At 42.7% G+C, this 18022-nt stretch overlaps 1 non-coding gene across 1 annotated transcript; it reads right to left on the bottom strand.

Moving 5' to 3' along the window:
* Positions 1–16454: 16454 nt before the first annotated feature.
* Positions 16455–16577, bottom strand: LOC122678575. Its single transcript, XR_006336228.1, has one exon. It is a non-coding gene; the product is annotated as a small nucleolar RNA SNORA26 (small nucleolar RNA).
* Positions 16578–18022: the final 1445 nt, after the last annotated feature.

Here is an 18022-nt window from a genome sequence, read left to right as displayed (position 1 = left end):
TTTTTTCACTGAGGACAAAGAGTGATCTGGAGCTTCAGGACATGTTTTCTTTTAGAAAGCAAGTCTTTCAGCTCTCCTAGGATAGGTCTTAGAACTGACCATTCCAGGTCTATTTCTCCTAGGTCTCTATAAATTTCTCTCCGATCCTTTCTCACTATCTTTTGTTCATTTCTATTCTGTTTGATACTTTCATTTTTAATGCAGTGTCCCTTATTAGTTTAGATAAATATGTTCTCTATGTACCTTGTCATTTAGCCTTTTTTTTCCAAAGAATTTTCTTTACCTTCAATTTTTTTTAATCTCTGCCAGTTCCAACTTCTCATTTCTTCTTTCCTGTCTACTTCTATCTCATGTTCTGCATTTTTAGGTAACATATTGAAGTTTTTTCCATGTGTATGTGTCTACAAATGCTTTGTTCAGAATAATTCAAAATATGAATGCCATTTTACATTTCCCAATGTTTTTTGTGTGATTTTGAGGCAATCTTCTCATTTCCTAAAATTCTTGACTCCACCTGCAATGCAGGAGACATGGGTTCGATCCCTGGGTTGGGAAGATTCCCTGAAGGATGCCATGGCAACCCAATCCAGTTTTCTTGCCTGGAGAATCCCCATGGAAAGAAGGGCCTGGAGGGCTAAATACAGTTCATGGGGTCTGCAGAGCTGACACAATTAAGCACACAGTACTGGAATAACATAGCTTTGACTGGAATATATTTTGAATAAAACTTTAAATGTCCTTCCCTGGTTATTCTGACATCTGTGTCAGCTCTCGGTCACTCATAAATGATCACTGTGTCCCTTCATTATGAGTCATTTCCCCTTCCTCTCTGGATACCTAAAAATCTGATGGAATCCCAGACATTGTAAATGTTGTTGGGAGCTGGATCGTTTTGTGTTCCTATAAATGTTGAGTTTTGTTCAGGGTTGCCCTTAAGTTATTTGTAAACATTTTGATGGTCTCAGGTCTTGCTTTTATGATTTGCTAAATGGTCTGGAGCAGCTGAACACTCAGTCTAGGGATAAGAAATTCCTGCTACTGAGCTAAGACTTCCTTGAGCATTCCACTCCACGATCTCCTTAATTACAAGGTTTTTATTAGTATTTCCTAGTCTACCTGTTGAGGGCAAGCATGACTGTGAGTGCCAGGCTCTCTGCTCTGTCTGAGCCTGTGGAAGATTTCCCCCTGACTTTGGGGAGTTTTCTCCCAGGGCTGCACTGATCAGTACTTTGCTGCCCTCTGGAGGAGCCTCCTTTGCAGGGCTCTCCTGACTACCCTCAGCATCTCTCTCCTCCCTGGGACTTTGTCCTATGCACTCTAGCTCCTTTGACATCCAGGAACTTGTCCTCAACTCAGCAAGGTGCACTGGGCTAGTTTTCAGTTTGCTCCTGGTGCCTCGCTTGGGAACTCTCCACGCAATCAGTTGGAGCCATTGGAGCCATTGTTTCCCATCTCTCAGGGATCACTCCCTGTCCTTCTTCACCTGATACCAAGTCTCCTGAAAATCTGTTTAATGTCCCCAGTCTGACTTTGTGGTTTCAGCAGTTCAGTAAACTTAGTTTCTATTAATTGTATATGGGTGTGGGGACCGTCTAAACTCAACTTGTGAAAAAACCATTAAGATTCTAAAAGAGTTCTACATGGTACAGAACACAGGTTCCCACTAAAATCTTTTGAGGTCTGCATTTGTTAAACAACAACAAAACACTTCACACAAAGTTTCACGACTACCAAACATCTTGCAAAGAAATCAGACATCATTGAGTGAGTGAACAACAACTGCAAGTATCTCAGTAGAAGTTTTGCCTGAGGTGTCTCAAAAGTAATCACACCCCTTCATTCAACTTCTTAAAGATTGGCTGACCTGCCTCTTGAGAAACCTGTATGCAGGTCAGGAAGCAACAGTTAGAACTGGACATGGAACAGACTGGTTCCAAATAGGAAAAGGAGGACATCAAGGCCGTATATTGTCACCCTGCTTATTTAACTTATATGCAGAGTACATCATGAGAAACGCTGGACTTGATGAAGCACAAGCTAGAATCAAGATTGCAGGGAGAAAGATCAATAACCTCAGATATGCAGATGACACCACCCTTATGGCACAAAGTGAAGAACTAAAAATTCTCTTGATAAAAGTGAAAGAGGAGAGTGAAAAAGTTGGCTTAAAACTCAACATTCAGAAAACTAAGATCATGTCATTCAGTGCCATCACTTCATGGCAAATAGATGGGGAAACAGTGGTAACAGTGTCAGACTTTTTTTGGGGGGGGCTCCAAAATCACTGCAGATGGTGATTGCAGCCATGAAATAAAAAGACACTTACTCCTTGGAAGGAAAGTTATGACCAACCTAGATAACATATTAAATAGCAGAGACATTACTTTGCCAACAAGTTCTGTCTAGTCAAGGCTATGGTTAATCCAGTGGTCATGTATGGGTGTCACAGTTGGACCATGAAGAAGGCTGAGCACCGAAGAATTGATGCTTTTGACCTGTGGTATTGGAGAAGACTCTTGAGAGTCCCTTGGACTGCAAGGAGCTCCAACCAGTCCATCCTAAGGGAGATCAGTCCTGGGTGTTCATTGGAAGGACTGAGGTTGAAGCTGACACTCCAGTATTTTGGCCACCTCATGCCAAGAGTTGACTCATTGGAAAAGACTCTGATGCTGGGAGGGATTGGGGGCAGGAGGAGAAGGGGACAACAGAGGATGAGATGGCTAGATGGCATCACCAACTCGATGGACATGAATTTGAGTAAATTCCGGGAGTGGGTGATGGACAGGGAGGCCTGGCGTGCTGCAATTCATGGGGTCGCAAAGAGTCATACACGACTGAGAGACTGAACTGAACTGAACTGAAAACAGTGAATAGAAATATAGAGACAAAATAAAAGCATATGTATATTTCATGTGTGTAAACATACGGATTTAGGGTTACATCTCAAAGTGCTACTCGGTGGATTTGTTTTCTGTGCAGATTCTTCCTGTTTCATTCTCAAGATATCACAAGGACCATGCTTTTCCTTTGCTTACCATACAGAATATAAGAAATGAGGACTCTGAAATAGAAACTGATGACTAATATAAGGGCAAGAAAGATGACGTGTTTGCTTGGAGAGTGAGGTTTGTTGATTTGTTTTCTCTTACTGCAGAAGACTGGGTTAGACCTGAGGGCGGAGAAGTGGGAGGCTGGGGAAGACAGCCAGCTTGTGTTTTCTGACCAGAGAGCAAGGGGAAATGGAGTTACTTGATCCTTGAGGTGCCTTTGGTTTAAGGGGGAAGGTGACTTTTGGGAAATCTTGGAGCGAACAGCAAAGGAACTCAGCATGCAGTTAACTTCCAGGAAGAATCTTGCTTTCTACCTCCCTTCCCCCGCCCCGCCCCATTTCTCTCTGTGCAACCATCAGAAATAGATTCTGGCTCTTTTCATGTGAGATAAACTTCAATCCAGGGCTAGTAATACCTTAGAGAATCTCCAGAAAACTGGAGAATGAATTTATACAAACTGGGAGGAAGAAAAAAGGCTGATGAAAGCGAGCACACAAACCAAATGGAAAGGACACTGGTGCCTTCTGCTCAGTAACAAACCCTCTAACTGCACAGCTGACCCTGTTGGGCCTGGGCACTAGACACCACCCGTGGTTCCATGACTTATGCGGCACCTGGTTGGTGTTCAACTAAAGATCTTGTGGTGGGGGGATTCTTCTGTTGTAGTGGCCAGAAAGATTTTCCCAGGGCCCACTCCTGTGTCTCTCACCTCCTATTAAATGCTGGAGTATTTGTTACTTGTAGGAAGTGGCCAGTGCCTGGTAGTAGATCCATATCTTAGCCCCTCAGAAAAAGAAGTGTGTGATCCTCAGAAGTTGCAGAATATGGAAAATTCCTCATCAAAGGAAAGGGGGGTTCAGATAGTAGTTGATCAAGATATAACAAAGGACAGCCCTGCAGCTAGCCCAGTGAAGAACATTATAAATTCAGTGCCCCATTTGACACAGTGCAACCCTGTGTCAAATAGACCAGGCATGCACAACCCTGGCTTGGAGCATACTAGACGTTTATCCCTGAGTGCAAGCGAGGTTTCAGCCTCTTATATGGGGATGGTTGTACCTCATCCAGTATTATTTACATTTTCTACACTGAGAATTAAATAGCTTGAAAGTTCCCATTTCTGGGGATAGAGTAATTGATCTAAAGCTATGGTAACAAATTCCCACCATAAGTGGTTTTAAATATTCTTTATTCACCGAGGTCCACTGTAGGAGTTTCCTATTGCTACTGTTACATGTCACTACATATTTAGTTCCTTAAAACAACACACATTTATTATCTTATGATTCTGGAGGTCAGAAGTTCAAGATGCATCTCCCTGGGCTAAAATCAATGTGACAGCTGGGTTGTGGTGGTTCTTGGAGATGCTAGGGGAGAATCCGTTTGCCTTGTCCAGCCTCTAAAAGATGCCCTAATTCTACTCTCATGGGCCACTTTCATCTTCAAAGCTAGTTACAACTGATCAAGTTATTCTCACAACACATTATTCTGACACCAACTCTCTTTCCTCCCTCTATATGACCTTTGTGATTCCGTGGGGTGCTAATCTCAAGATCTTTAATTTAATCACACCGCAAAGTTTCTTTTGCCATGTCAACTAACATAATCACAGATTCCAGGGACCCAGGTGTGGACATCTTTGGGGAAGCATTAGCCTGCCACCGCAGCCAGAATCCTCAGTGACCACATTTCTGCTCCCTTCTGAAACTCATCCAGGTGAAAGCAAGTCAGTCCATGACTTCTTAGCGTCAGCCAGTCAACAGCTGTGCCCTGAGCTCAGGCGCTAGAGTCAGAGAGAGAGAGAGAGAAGGAGAAAGTCTATGGGGAGCAGAATCTGAGTAGCCAATGCCTGGGAAGTACCTAGGGACTAGAGCTGAGAGCTGCAAATGCCTTCATGAGAGGAGAAGGCTGGGGAGGGTGTTAGGAACTGAATGTATATCACCACCGCCAGCACCCACCACCACCTAATTCATATGTTGACCCCTAATCCCTGTGGGGCTGTATTTGGAGAAAGCATTTTGAGGAAGATATTGTTCAGTCATGTCCACCTCTTTGCGACCGATGTGGTCTTCAGCATGCCAGGCTTCCCTGTCCTTTACATCTCCTGGAGATTGCTCAAACTCATGTCCGATGAGTCGGTGATGCCATCCAACCATCTTGTCTTCTGTTGTCCCCTTCTCCTCCTGCCTTCTATCTTTAAGGAAGTAATTAAGGTGGCTCAGAAGGTAAAGCGTCTGCCTATAATGTGGGAATCTGGGTTCGATTCCTGGGTCGGGAGGATCCCCTGGAGAAGGAAATGGCAACCCACTCCAGTACTCTTGCCTGGAAAATCCCATAGCCGGAGGATCCTGGTAGGCTACAGTCCATGGGCTTGCAAAGAGTCGGACAGAACTGAACGATATAACTTTCACTTGCATGAGCTTAAATGAGGCCATAGCCTTGGGGTCCTGATCTGATAGGATTAGTGTCCTTGTGAGAAAAGAAACCAGAGAGCTTGGGCTCCTGCCCTACCCCAGCTCAACCACACAGAAGAAGCCCGGACAGGACTCAGTGAGAAATCTGCTATAACATTTGCAAGCCAGGAAGAGTGTTTGCATCATAAATTGAATTGACATGACATGACATGAACATGACATGAGTCTTTATCTTGGACAACCAGCCTCCAGAATGTGTGAAAACAGACTGATAGTTAAGCCACCCAATCTATGGTAATTTTGTATGGCTTGCCTGAGCTGACTAATACAGGAGGTTGCTTAACCATTGGCCTGAGAATCTTCTCCTACCTGGGCCTTTGTGGGATCTGCCCCAATTTTGTTCATTTCCTGTAATTAGTACTCACAGCCTGCTTTCCCTTGTTGAGGCTTATCTGTAACTTTAGAATGAGAATTGATCACCTGGTTTAGGGTTTTATAGTATAAGTTATTCCATGTAACAATAACCTGCACAAAGGAGTTGGATTTTGGGTTTTTTTTTTTTTTTTTTTTTGTAAACAGTTTTTGCATCTTCCCAAATATCAACCTGGCATGTTTTGAACAGCCAGATTGAGATTTTTGCAGAGTGACCCCATGAGAACATGTGGCCTGCATTTCCTCTTCTCCTGGGAGATTTCTGTGGTTTGGACTCTCCAGAGCCACAGACTAGGGTTTGGGTGCTGGTGAGGAATCTGTGGCTAGCTCTAAGGAGACCTAGGCAAAAAAGAAAAAATCCCTAGAATCAGAGCATGGAAGGGGGCTGGAGGGGGATGTGATAAGAGGCTGCTCTTATGGGAATCAAGGGGTTTGGAAGATGAAAGAGGTGGTTGGGCATGTGTAACTGTCCACCATGAGGTCAGGAGAAGTTCAAGAGAGAGCAGCTGCTATTCTGGGACCAGGGACTAGAACTTTCTTTGCCATTCAGGCTCTGGTCATCTTCCTCCTTACTCTGCCTCTGTTTTCCCCTCCTCCTCCTTTAGAATTGACAAGGAAACATATTATCCCTTAGAGCCTTCAGAAGGTAAGACAGTCCTGTTGACATTTTGAGTTTAGTCTAATGAAAACTTTGCTGGCCTCCAACAAAATTGAAGATAATAAAAGTGTGTTCTTTTAAGGTAATAAAAGTGTGTTCTTTTCAGAGGCTAAACTCATGGTCACTTATTACAGCAGACATAGAACATCAGTTCAATGTGTCTGTTACATTCACTTTAGAAGTTATAAGATGGGGAACATAATGAACCCTGTATGGACCTGCAGGTTGTCTACTGACAGGTCAAGCAATATTGGTACTTCTTTGAAGGATTTCATTAAGTGTCTTTTTTCCTTTCTGTTTTTTTCCCCTCAAGGACTCTCATCCTATTTCCCGCACAGTTGTCGCCAACGTGGTTCTCATTTACAGCAAATTGAAAGACATTGGTGATGACACAGGTTGATTTCATTTGTTTTAGAATGGATTCTAACATGTAGAGGGAAATAATATAATTTATGAAAAGTTAAATATTGTAGAATACTCCATCTTAAAGATACACTTTTTTGCAATTTTTTTTAAAAATTAGGGTGAAGCACTATCTTTTAAAGGGTGAAACACAAATTAGCTTTTAGGAATTTTCCCCAAAAGTAATTTGTGATTTGATCCTGACCAGGTCTGAAATTTACATGATTCATATGCTGTTGTTTTTGTAAAATCTTTGTCCACAAAATGATGTTTTTTAAAAGCATTACTTGAGTCCTCCATTAATTACTGGTTATATTATCAATTCCTAGAGTCCCCAGCAACATTGGGATGAAGGAAAAATTTCTGGGATGCTTGAATAACCACACAGCAAAGGATACTCCAATTTTACTACTTTATCTTAAAATAATAGTTCATATCTTGGCTGACTTTTCACCCATTCTGCTGATTCTGCCAGTGAGTTCCTCTATAGTGACAGCCAGAGGTGCTGATGGAAAATATTTAATTAGCTAAGTGTAAAAAGCAGAAGTTGAGGTCTTTCCATCTACTTCAAAAAGGGGGTATGTCGCTGTACCTCAGGGCTGAGTCTCTTGAAGGATCGTTTTGTAATTGGTGGTGGTGGTGGTGAACTTTTTTGTTCATGTTGTTGCTTATTTTATTTTTCAACTGTTACTACGAATTAACTGTGGAATGAGTGCTTGATTTTAATTCTGGAAGGCAAAAGAATGTAACGAAGGACATTTTTCTAGGAATGTTTGAAGATCTTCATGTTAATTTGTGGTTCAACGAATCTACTTTTTAATTAAATATTTTTAATTAAAAGAGAACAAACTTAAAAAAAAAAAAAGAGAGAGAACAAACTTATATATGGGTTTGAATCAGTGTTATAGAACAATAGGTCTTAAACTGTGATCTACAGCTTACCCACATCAGAAACATATGGTTGTGTTTATGTGAAAAATTCAGACTCTAGGACTCCACACCAACTAAATCTCTGGGAAATGGAAGCCAGGAAATATATTCTCGCTAAATAGACCAGAAATAGGAGGCCCTGGGCCTCTCCTACTGCTTCCGTGGGCCTGAGGAGCTGAGCCTGTGTTCCAGGTGCTCCTGCGGGTGGTTGTTAACGCAGCTGGACTCCTCTAGGCCCTGGTGCAGATTCCAGATTTCACCAAAATATTCCTCTAGCAAGTCAGCCCCTGCAGCCACCTAGCAGGACAGGAGGAGGTGGGGATGGAGCACCCTGGTCACTCGTGGGGCCCACACTGGGGGTGGGGCTTGGCCAGCAATATCCCAAAGATCACCATCCTCTCTCACACAGACATCCAGAAGTTTAGATGAGCTTCCTTGAAGAGTCAACTGGCTTCAAACACAGGACAGGTGATGCTAAGCAAGCCCCAGTGGCCTCCTCCCATACAGGGGTATGTGTAAGGGAGTTGTAATACATGGCCAGTTACCTGGGCAACTGGTAGGTGTAAGGCGTTTCCCATTGTCTAGAAAAATAACTGAAGGCTGTGGATCTCGGTCTAGATCCTAGACAGGTGTGACCTTTGCCTGAGTTGACTTGAGGGTACTAGGGAGGAGCTCAATTAAGCTTAATTCCTCTCCTTGCACTGACCCTTGACTGAACATTCCTTCACAAGGAACAATGCTCTTCCTCCACCCTTAGAGAGAAGGCCTAAGGTAAAAGTGGGTATCTCATGGACTTCCCTGGTGGCCCCGTGATTAAGAATATGCCTGCCAATGGAGGGGACATGAGTTTGATACCTGGATCAGGAAGATTCCACATGCTGCAGGGCAACCAAGCCCATGCGTTCACCACAGCTAGTGAAGCTCATATGCTCTAGAGTCCTGGCTCCATAACAAAAGAAGGGACCACAATGAGAAGCCTGTGCACCATAACTAGAGAGTAACCTCCACTTGCTGCAACTAGAGCAAGGTCCTGCATAGCAATGAAGACCCAGCACAGCCAAAAATAATAAATAAATAAATTTTCAAACGTTACTACCTCATGTCAACTCATCCTGTGTGGTTAATGATTGGTTCTCAGCAATTCCCTGAAATCACTTTTATTATGGAAGGAAGAAAGCTCCCTCAACTTTGCCAAAGAGATCTGTGATGTGGTCTTTGGGAGCAAAAATGATTGTACTGATGTCTGCTATTTAATGTTTCAACTAACCATCCCTTGCCTCATCAAGGCCATGGCCTTTGTTTGCTAAAGTTTTGAATATTTGCCATCTCCAGTCCTTTCAGCAGGTAATCCAGGTGAATTTGCTTTTCCAAAGGAGATTGGCTGATTCTATGTCCTGTTATTTGCAAACAGACCTTAAAATGCCTTTTCTTAGCTCTTCTTCCTGCAACCCTGATTTGGAAGTGCCAGTTCAATCTCAGTCACAATTATCTACTCCTCCATAAATGGCTGCACCTGTGTTTGCATAAAAACATCTCTAGTATGACATTATCTTTGTCTGTATGGCACTGAAGTAGGAATCTGACAGTTGATTAGAGAGTTGGAAAAAACACTCCAAAGAAAAGAACAAAAGATGCAGGAAAGAGCAGTGGGTGGGCTGCTGATGACAGACTCCATCAGATACCTCATTTTTCCTGGGGACAGCCTTTTTCTGAGAATCCCAGTTCTCTTCTGTTGGAACTGGGCTGCATCCCATCATTCACCTGTGTGGCTGCACCTCTCCACCAGGTGGAGACCAGGGAGCTAGGAGTTAGAAGGAGAGTTTGAATTGGGTTGGTACACAGGGCATGTTTATGGGGTTAGGATCTGTGTAGAAACAGCCCCACATTCTGTTATAACTCTTGATGATGGAAGATGTTCTGTGAATGTTGGCACCTGGCATTCTGGAAGGGTCTGAGAGTGGGCTTCGAGGGGGCCAGGGTGCAGGGACCGAGAAGGATGTGATGAGAGCACAGAGGTAGTCACTGACTCGCTCACACCCCTGCTCCGCCCCTAGGCACAGGGTGGGGAGGATGAGGGGTGCACTTGGAAGGACTTGGCACTGCTAGGGCCCTTCCTTTTCCTCACTCTGTGAGCAGGGTCTAGAGGAGAAATGGAGGAGGATGCCCTGGTAGAAAAGAGATGGATCCTAAATGAGACTTCATTTCACAGGCTGACCCACTCAGCTTTGTGTTTACCTGTGTGTTTGGAGTGAAGCTGGCACATGGAGGAGCCTGAGGATAGGTCTCCAGTTATGGTCACTTCCTGAGGTCTCATCATGTACCACTGGCCACTGCTGCCCAGTTCTGCCCTGGAAGAGAGTGGGGCTGGGCAGGGTTGGGCACCATCCTACAAAGGAGACATTTTCCCTTGAGAAGCCACCTTGACAAGGGACTTGTTTTACTTAAGCTGAGTCATGCCTGTTGCTGCTAGGATTTCAAGGTCTTCATTCTTGGCCATTTGTTTAATGTTGGGGCTTTTTCCTTCATGAGAACCTCCCTGGAATTTTGTCTGAAATGCAGTTTCTCGAGTCTTATCCCCAAGTTTACAAGAAGCCCTGTAGTGTCTCTGGTGTAGATTTCCTATATTGTCCAGCCAGCACCCAGGGATTGGGACCTGTCTCCTGTGTGATATCACAGTTAATCATCAAGGTTAGTACTACTTTCTCTATTTTACATGATACATTCTTCTCCATTATACATGAGATCCATATGCTCAAAGAGGGGAATGAAATCACCATGCAAAGCAGACTTGGTATTTTGGGGGAGTTGCAAATTGCATCTTGGACTTCTGTCACCAGGGCTGTGCTTTCATTGCTTTCACATAGACACAGGGTAGGATCGGTGGAATTCGGGTAGGGAGCAGAGGACATCAGTAAGAGTTAGTGATTCCTGGTAACTAGTATGGATCTGCTTGACAAGTATTTACTGAATATTCTATGTGGCAGGCTTTGAAGAGACTTTGGGTGGAGGGTGACTGAGGCTCAGAGAAGGCCTGGCTGTCAGGAACATGGCCTCTAACACAGGAGCCAGATGCTTTACAGAGAAGCACATCTAATTTTAAAATACAGACTGTGACGTATTCAACATTCATGCATTCCTTGGTCCCACTGTGTCCACCAAGTTGGTAAACACAGTTAAATATGGGCCTACTGGAAGGAGATTGGGCTTCTCTGGCGATTCAGATGGTAAAGAATCTGCCTGTGATGCAGCAGACCGGAGTTCAATTCCTGGGTCAGGTAGATATCCCTGGAGAAAGAAATGCCAATTATAAATACAGGACTATTGAAAAGAGATGAAATTCTTTTGGGGAAATGTCCGTCAGGTATTTTATTTTAAGAAGGAGAATAAGAAGTATGTTTGATCAAATGTCCCCTGAAATTTAGCAATGGGTTCCTCGTGCTTTTGGATACAAAAACTTGTGGTCAAGGTTTGTGTGTCAGCTATGCTGCATAAGGGTGTGGGAATTTAGGCAAAATCTCCACATCTCTCTGGGCCTCAGTTTCCCCATCCGTAAGAGGTTATTCCAATTCTCCAAATTCCTTTCCTGCTGAGTTTTTTCTGAGTGCATAAGAGACTGAGATGCATGTTAAACATGCACTGGGATCTGCAGCCAAGACCTGATCTTGGTTCCTTCTCTGTGTGTCCCCTATAGGAGCCTCAACTGGGCCCACACACTGGAAACACAGAGAGGAGAGAGGGGATGGAAGAAAGGAAATCAGCAGGTTCGGAGGATGAGAAAACCCCAAGAGAAGCAAGGTAATGGTCGAGGAGCTGTTTGCCAAGGGAGGTGAGTTTAAGGACAAGCTGAGCTTGGAAAGTTCAATAGGAAGTGAGGAATGAACTGCATCATCTAAGTTCTCAAGGAGCAACCTGAGCTGAGCGGGAAGGACCAGGAGAGGAACTTAGTCCACAGTGAACTTGTGCACCTGCCGAGGAGATCCACACGATGGATCCAGTTGGCTTATACTGCTAGGAGCACCAATTCCAGGAGGAGGATGAGGTCTATACTGCTGGGAGCACCAATTCCAGGAGGCGGATGAGGTCTATACTGCTGGGAGCACCAGTTCCAGGAGGAGGAGGATGAGACCCTGAGGCTCTGCCCTAGACCCCCAGCCTGAAACGTGGAAGCGCCCACATGTGGATGTCCTCCAAGTAAGTGTGCAATAAGGTGGATAAATGGTGTTTGGAGAAAATTAGAGATCTTCATTCTTATCAGGGGCCAGGATAATGGGACTTATTTCTGAAGCAGAGATGGTAATAATATTCTTCTGCATGTACAATTTTGAGGCTTTACACACATCATCTCTTAACTATGTGTTGAGTACTTAATTTTCAGACAAGAAAGAGTATGTATACTGTTCCAGTGTATAAATTTGTTAAAAAGGCAAATTCGTCTAAACTGGCAATGGTTGCTTGGGGCTAAGAGTTGAGGGAGTGATGCACTGCAAAGGGGAACAAGGAAAGTTGTGACCAATGGAAACACCCTGCATCTTAATTCTGGCTGTGGTTTCCATAGTGTATACATCTATCAAAATGCATTTAGTTGTATATTTTTAAACGATGCAGTCAAGAGGACTCATATAAAAATCTACCACATTTCTCCATACCAGCAATATTAGGAAATGAAATTCAATAAAACATAATAGAGAGAAACATCCATGATCATTTAATGCTTAAGAATACAGATACTGACGACTCCTGAAATCTATTGCTAAGAGAAATTAAAGAAGACCTAAATAAACAGAAATATACATTATATTCATAGATTGGAAGACAATATTTTTAGAAAGGCAAATCCTTGTTCTTCTGAATAGTATTGCAGCTGGCATTTGGGGCGAGGTATAGTTTTGCAGGCGAATTATAACATGTAAGTGGAAATCAAAGTATCTCAATTAGCCAAGACGGAGAAATAAGTTGGAGGATTTACTCTACTAGATTTCAAAACTCAGGTTAAAACTCCAGTAAGTAAGAGACTATACTGGTGTAAGTAAACAGAACACAAATGAATGAAAGAGGAAAGATAGAAAAGTTACCCACACCCATATTCAGTTTTTTAATAAAGTCACCAATATAGGAATGCAAGGGATTTCTGTGTGTTAATTTTATATCCTGCCACTTTACTATATTCATTGATTAGCTCTAGTAATTTTCTGGTAGAGTCTTTAGGGTTTTCTATATAGAGGATCATGTCATCTGCAAACAGTGAGAGTTTTACTTCTTCTTTTCCTATCTGGATTCCTTTTACTTCTTTTTCTGCTCTGATTGCTGTGGCCAGAATATACTAACAATGAAAAAACAGAAAGAGAAATTAAGGAAACAATACCATTCACCATTGCAACAAAAAGAATAAAATACTTAGGAGTATATCTACCTAAAGAAACAAAGGACCTATACATAGAAAACTATAAAACACTGATGAAAGAAATCAAAGAGGACACAAACAGATGGAGAAACATACCGTGTTCATGGATTGGAAGAATCAATATTGTCAAAATGGCTATTCTACCCAAAGCAGTCTATAGATTCAATGCAATCCCTATCAAGTGACCAACGGTATTTTTCACAGAACTAGACCAAAGAATTTCACAATTTGTATGGAAATACAAAAAAACTCGAATAGCCAAAATAATCTTGAGAAAGAAGAATGGAACTGGAGGAATCAACCTGCCTGACTTCAGACTCTACTACAAAGCCACAGTCATCAAGACAGTATGGTACTGGCACAAAGACAGAAATATAGATCAATGGAACAGAATAGAAAGCCCAGAGATAAATCCACGAACCTATGGACACCTTATCTTTGACAAAGGAGGCAAGGATATACAATGGAAAAAAGACAACCTCTTTAACAAGTGGTGCTGGGAAAACTGGTCAACCACTTGTAAAAGAATGAAACTAGAACACTTTCTAACACCATACACAAAAATAAACTCAAAATGGGTTAAAGATGTAAATGTAAGACCAGAAACTATAAAACTCCTAGAGGAGAACATAGGCAAAACACTCTCCGACATAAATCACAGCAAGATCCTCTATGACCCACCTCCCAGAATATTGGAAATAAAAGCAAAACTAAACAAATGGGACCTAATGAAACTTAAAAGCTTTTGCACTACAAAGGAAACTCTAAGTAAGGTGAAAAGACAGCCCTCAGGTTGGGAGAAAATAATAGCAAATGAAGAAACAGACAAAGGATTCATCTCAAAAATATACAAGCAACTCCTGCAGCTGAATTCCAGAAAAATAAATGACCCAATCAAAAAATGGGCCAAAGAACTAAACAGACATGTCTCCAAAGAAGACATACAGATGGCTAACAAACACATGAAAAGATGCTCAACATCACTCATTATTAGAGAAATGCAAATCAAAACCACAATGAGGTACCATTACACGCCAGTCAGGATGGCTGCTATCCAAAAGTCTACAAGCAATAAATGCTGGAGAGGGTGTGGAGAAAAGGGAACCCTCTTACACTGTTGGTGGGAATGCAAACTAGTACAGCCGCTATGGAAAACAGTGTGGAGATTTCTTAAAAAACTGGAAATAGAACTGCCATATTTCCCAGCAATCCCACTTCTGGGCATACACACTGAGGGAACCAGATCTGAAAGAGACACGTGCACCCCAATGTTCATCGCAGCACTGTTTATAATAGCCAGGACATGGAAGCAACCTAGATGCCCATCAGCAGATGAATGGATAAGGAAGCTGTGGTACATATACACCATGGAATATTACTCAGCCATTAAAAAGAATTCATTTGAACCAGTCCTAATGAGATGGATGAAGCTGGAGCCCATTATACAGAGTGAAGTAAGCCAGAAAGATAAAGAACATTACAGCATACTAACACATATATATGGAATTTAGAAAGCTGATAACGATAACCCTATATGCAAAACAGAAAAAGAGACACAGAAATACAGAACAGACTTTTGAACTTTGTGGGAGAATGTGAGGGTGGGATATTTCAAAAGAACAGCATGTATACTATCTATGGTGAAACAGATCACCAGCCCAGGTGGGAGGCATGAGACAAGTGCTCGGGCCTGGTGCACTGGGAAGACCCAGAGGAATCGGGTGGAGAGGGAGGTGGGAGGGGGGATCGGGATGGGGAATACGTGTAAATCCATGGCTGATTCATATCAATGTATGACAAAACCCACTGGAAAAAAAAATAATAAAAAAAAAAAAACAAAAACAAACAAACAAACAAAAAATAAAGTCACCAATATGCATCATGGGGTAATGATAGACTTTTCTGAAAAATATCTGTTGTGATAAATAGTATCAAGTGAGAAATTATTAATACATTGGGGAAGTTTTCAGTAGAAATGCAGTATAGGTGAAGGAAACAGCTAGTTGAAAGAATCTGACACAAGAGTGAACTGGAAAATGTGGGCTGGGGTTTTGGAGTAGAAGGGACGCTACCCGGGTGTGGCTCCAGCACTTACAGCAAGGGGGTCTTGGCCCGTTAGAGACCCTCTCTGTGCCTCAGTTTCTTGAACTGCAAAGCAGCAGAGAGTTATGTTTTTGGCACCAGTCAATTTTGAACACTAGAAGTACCATAAAATGAAATAATCATCCCCTCGAATCATGAGGGAGGTCAATGAAATCAGTGGGTAAAATTAAGTGCACACCTGAGTGCATTTAACAAATAGATTCCAGGTCCCGCCTCAACTCACTGAACCACAGTTGCTTCAGGAGAGGACTGGGCACTTGTCTGGGTGCTAACTCAGATTAGTGATTCTTACAATGATCGGCTTAGGGACAGAACACAGTGAGCTGTATGACTTTTACCCAGACACAGAAGTAGGACAGAGCAGAAGCACAGGGGTATTTCCAATCTAGTGACTAAAGCAGAGAACTATAGGGAGACTCTAGAACTGAAGGACTAGGCCCATCTGACCCCATTTTACTCTTGTCCAGTTTACAGCAGAGACACAAGTCCTTGGGGACACATGCCTGTGGCAGCTGACCATCCACCTTGAGGAAAGTGAGAGGCCTAATTTTTAATTCAGTCTGGTTTTGAGTGAAAGCTAAATTCACCCTTGTTTGCTCATTGATGGGACCAATCCTCTCCAAGCCACCACTTTCTAAAAAATAAATTGCATTGCTATAAATGCAAACTTCAACAAAGATGTTTGTTAGAAAATTTTATAAATACCCAAGCCACCTAACAAGAAACCAAAAAGTTAGCAAGAGCATTCAATTTCAGGAGAGTTCGTCCCAGTAGAGCACAGTCACTGAGAGAAAAGATTCTTGAGTTGAAGGGAAGTGATCACTTTCTGTCCTGGGACATCCTCCTAACTTCAGTGGGCTGAGAAAGCAGCTGCCCATTCTAATAGATGGGATTCTCAGGTGGGGCTAGTGGTAAAAAACCCACATGTTAATGTAAGACATGCAAGAGACATGGTTTTTTCTTTTTCTTTTTATTGTCAAATCTAAGGTCAAGTTTAAATTTAATGACTTTGGTATTAACTATACATATACTACTAAGTGCTAAGACTTAAAATCTTCCGATTCAGTTGTGACTCCAGACAGGATCCAGAGAGGAGTTCTAAAAATCTCTTCTCTGGGTTTTATGGAGACTTTCTTTACCCTCCTGTGTTAGCCTCTTAAGGCGCTGCGTCAGCCTTAAAAGGGCAATGGAAAGGGTGAAGGAGACATGGTTTTGATCCCTGGTCAGGAAGATTCCCTGGAGGAAGAAATGGCAAGCCACTCCAGTGTTCTTGCCTGGGAAATTCCATGAACAGAGGAGGCTGGAGGGCTACAGTCCATGGGATCACAAAGAGTCGGGCACGACTGGCGCAGCTTAGCACACACACTTTCTGACAGACGGGCTGCTCTTGCCTCCAGACGGTGTCTGGTGTCCTGAAACACGTCAGCGCTCAGGGAGCCTTTAGAAGGGCCCAGCCCTCACTTCTGCTATTGCTCAGTGCATAGAAATGGTTCAGTTGACAAAAGGTAGGGCTCTAGGAAGAAAGTCAGGTCACAGAGAAACAGAGGAGTATGAAATGGGATAAAGGCAGGATAAACACAATAGAATTCTCCTACCTACAAAATGCAAAGCAATAGCTTACTTGCCTTGATAAAATGTTTTTTTTTTTTTAATTTTAACTTTGGTTGAATAAATTTTTTAATGTACTTCTTCTACAATGATGTTACCTTCAATGATTACGATAAAAGAAAGTGTCATAATATGTGTGAAATGCCTGGCACGTTATCAGTCAATGAACTGTACCTGTTATACACTTCTGCTAGCATGGCAAAATTCATCCCCATTTGACCTCAAGTCAGGTACCTTCTGGTGAGCTTTTTTGGTTTCATCCTATTTATAATGAAGAAATTTGACACATTTTTCTTTCTTCCACAGAATGTCAGGCCCCACAGCAACCGGAAAATAGATTCCCTTCAAGCCTTTGCTGAATCTCACACACCAATTATCATTAAGCATTTTAGTTGGAGGATTGTGTGGGGGTGTGGGGAAGATAAGCTTTCATAAATAGTTGTTCCAGTTTTGTATCTTTTACCTTAACATGAACAAATACTCAGTGGCCTGTTGTCACACACATTTCACCCTCCATCCAGGTTAGACCAACAGCTAACCTGAAGAGATGGATGCTATAAGGGTTCCCCAAGTCTCAGACTCACAGGTCCAGGTAGGAAGAGATGCTAGGGGAATGAGGAGTTGGTTCACACCATCACTATCCCAGGGCTGCCTGTCTCTCTTTCCTCAAACTCAGCTTCTATGTCACTGAACACAATGCTTATGTTCACTTTGGATCATCATGATCCCTGACCTATGACCCTGAACTTAACCATGCTCTGTTTCTGGAATACAACCACAGGTCAATGGCAGGAGGAAAACTCATAGAGATGGGTCAAAGTGTGTGCCACCAACACTGCTCTGGAGCCCTGGTCTGTTCAATATGTGGGTGAACTGAATGAACACAGAACGATAGCACGAGGCTGTCAGATCTTCCTAAACAGACAGGCACCCCCATGTATTCAGTGGCTCAGTGGTAAAGAATCAGCCGGCAATGGAGGAGACACAGGAGATGCGGGATCGATCCCTGAGCCACGAAGATCCT

The sequence above is a fragment of the Cervus elaphus genome, chromosome 20, assembly GCF_910594005.1.
Source record: "Cervus elaphus chromosome 20, mCerEla1.1, whole genome shotgun sequence".
In the NCBI taxonomy this organism is placed as follows: Eukaryota; Metazoa; Chordata; class Mammalia; order Artiodactyla; family Cervidae; genus Cervus; species Cervus elaphus.
The sequence above is the reverse complement of the archived record's forward strand: the minus strand, read 5'-3'. Positions and strand labels throughout refer to the sequence as shown.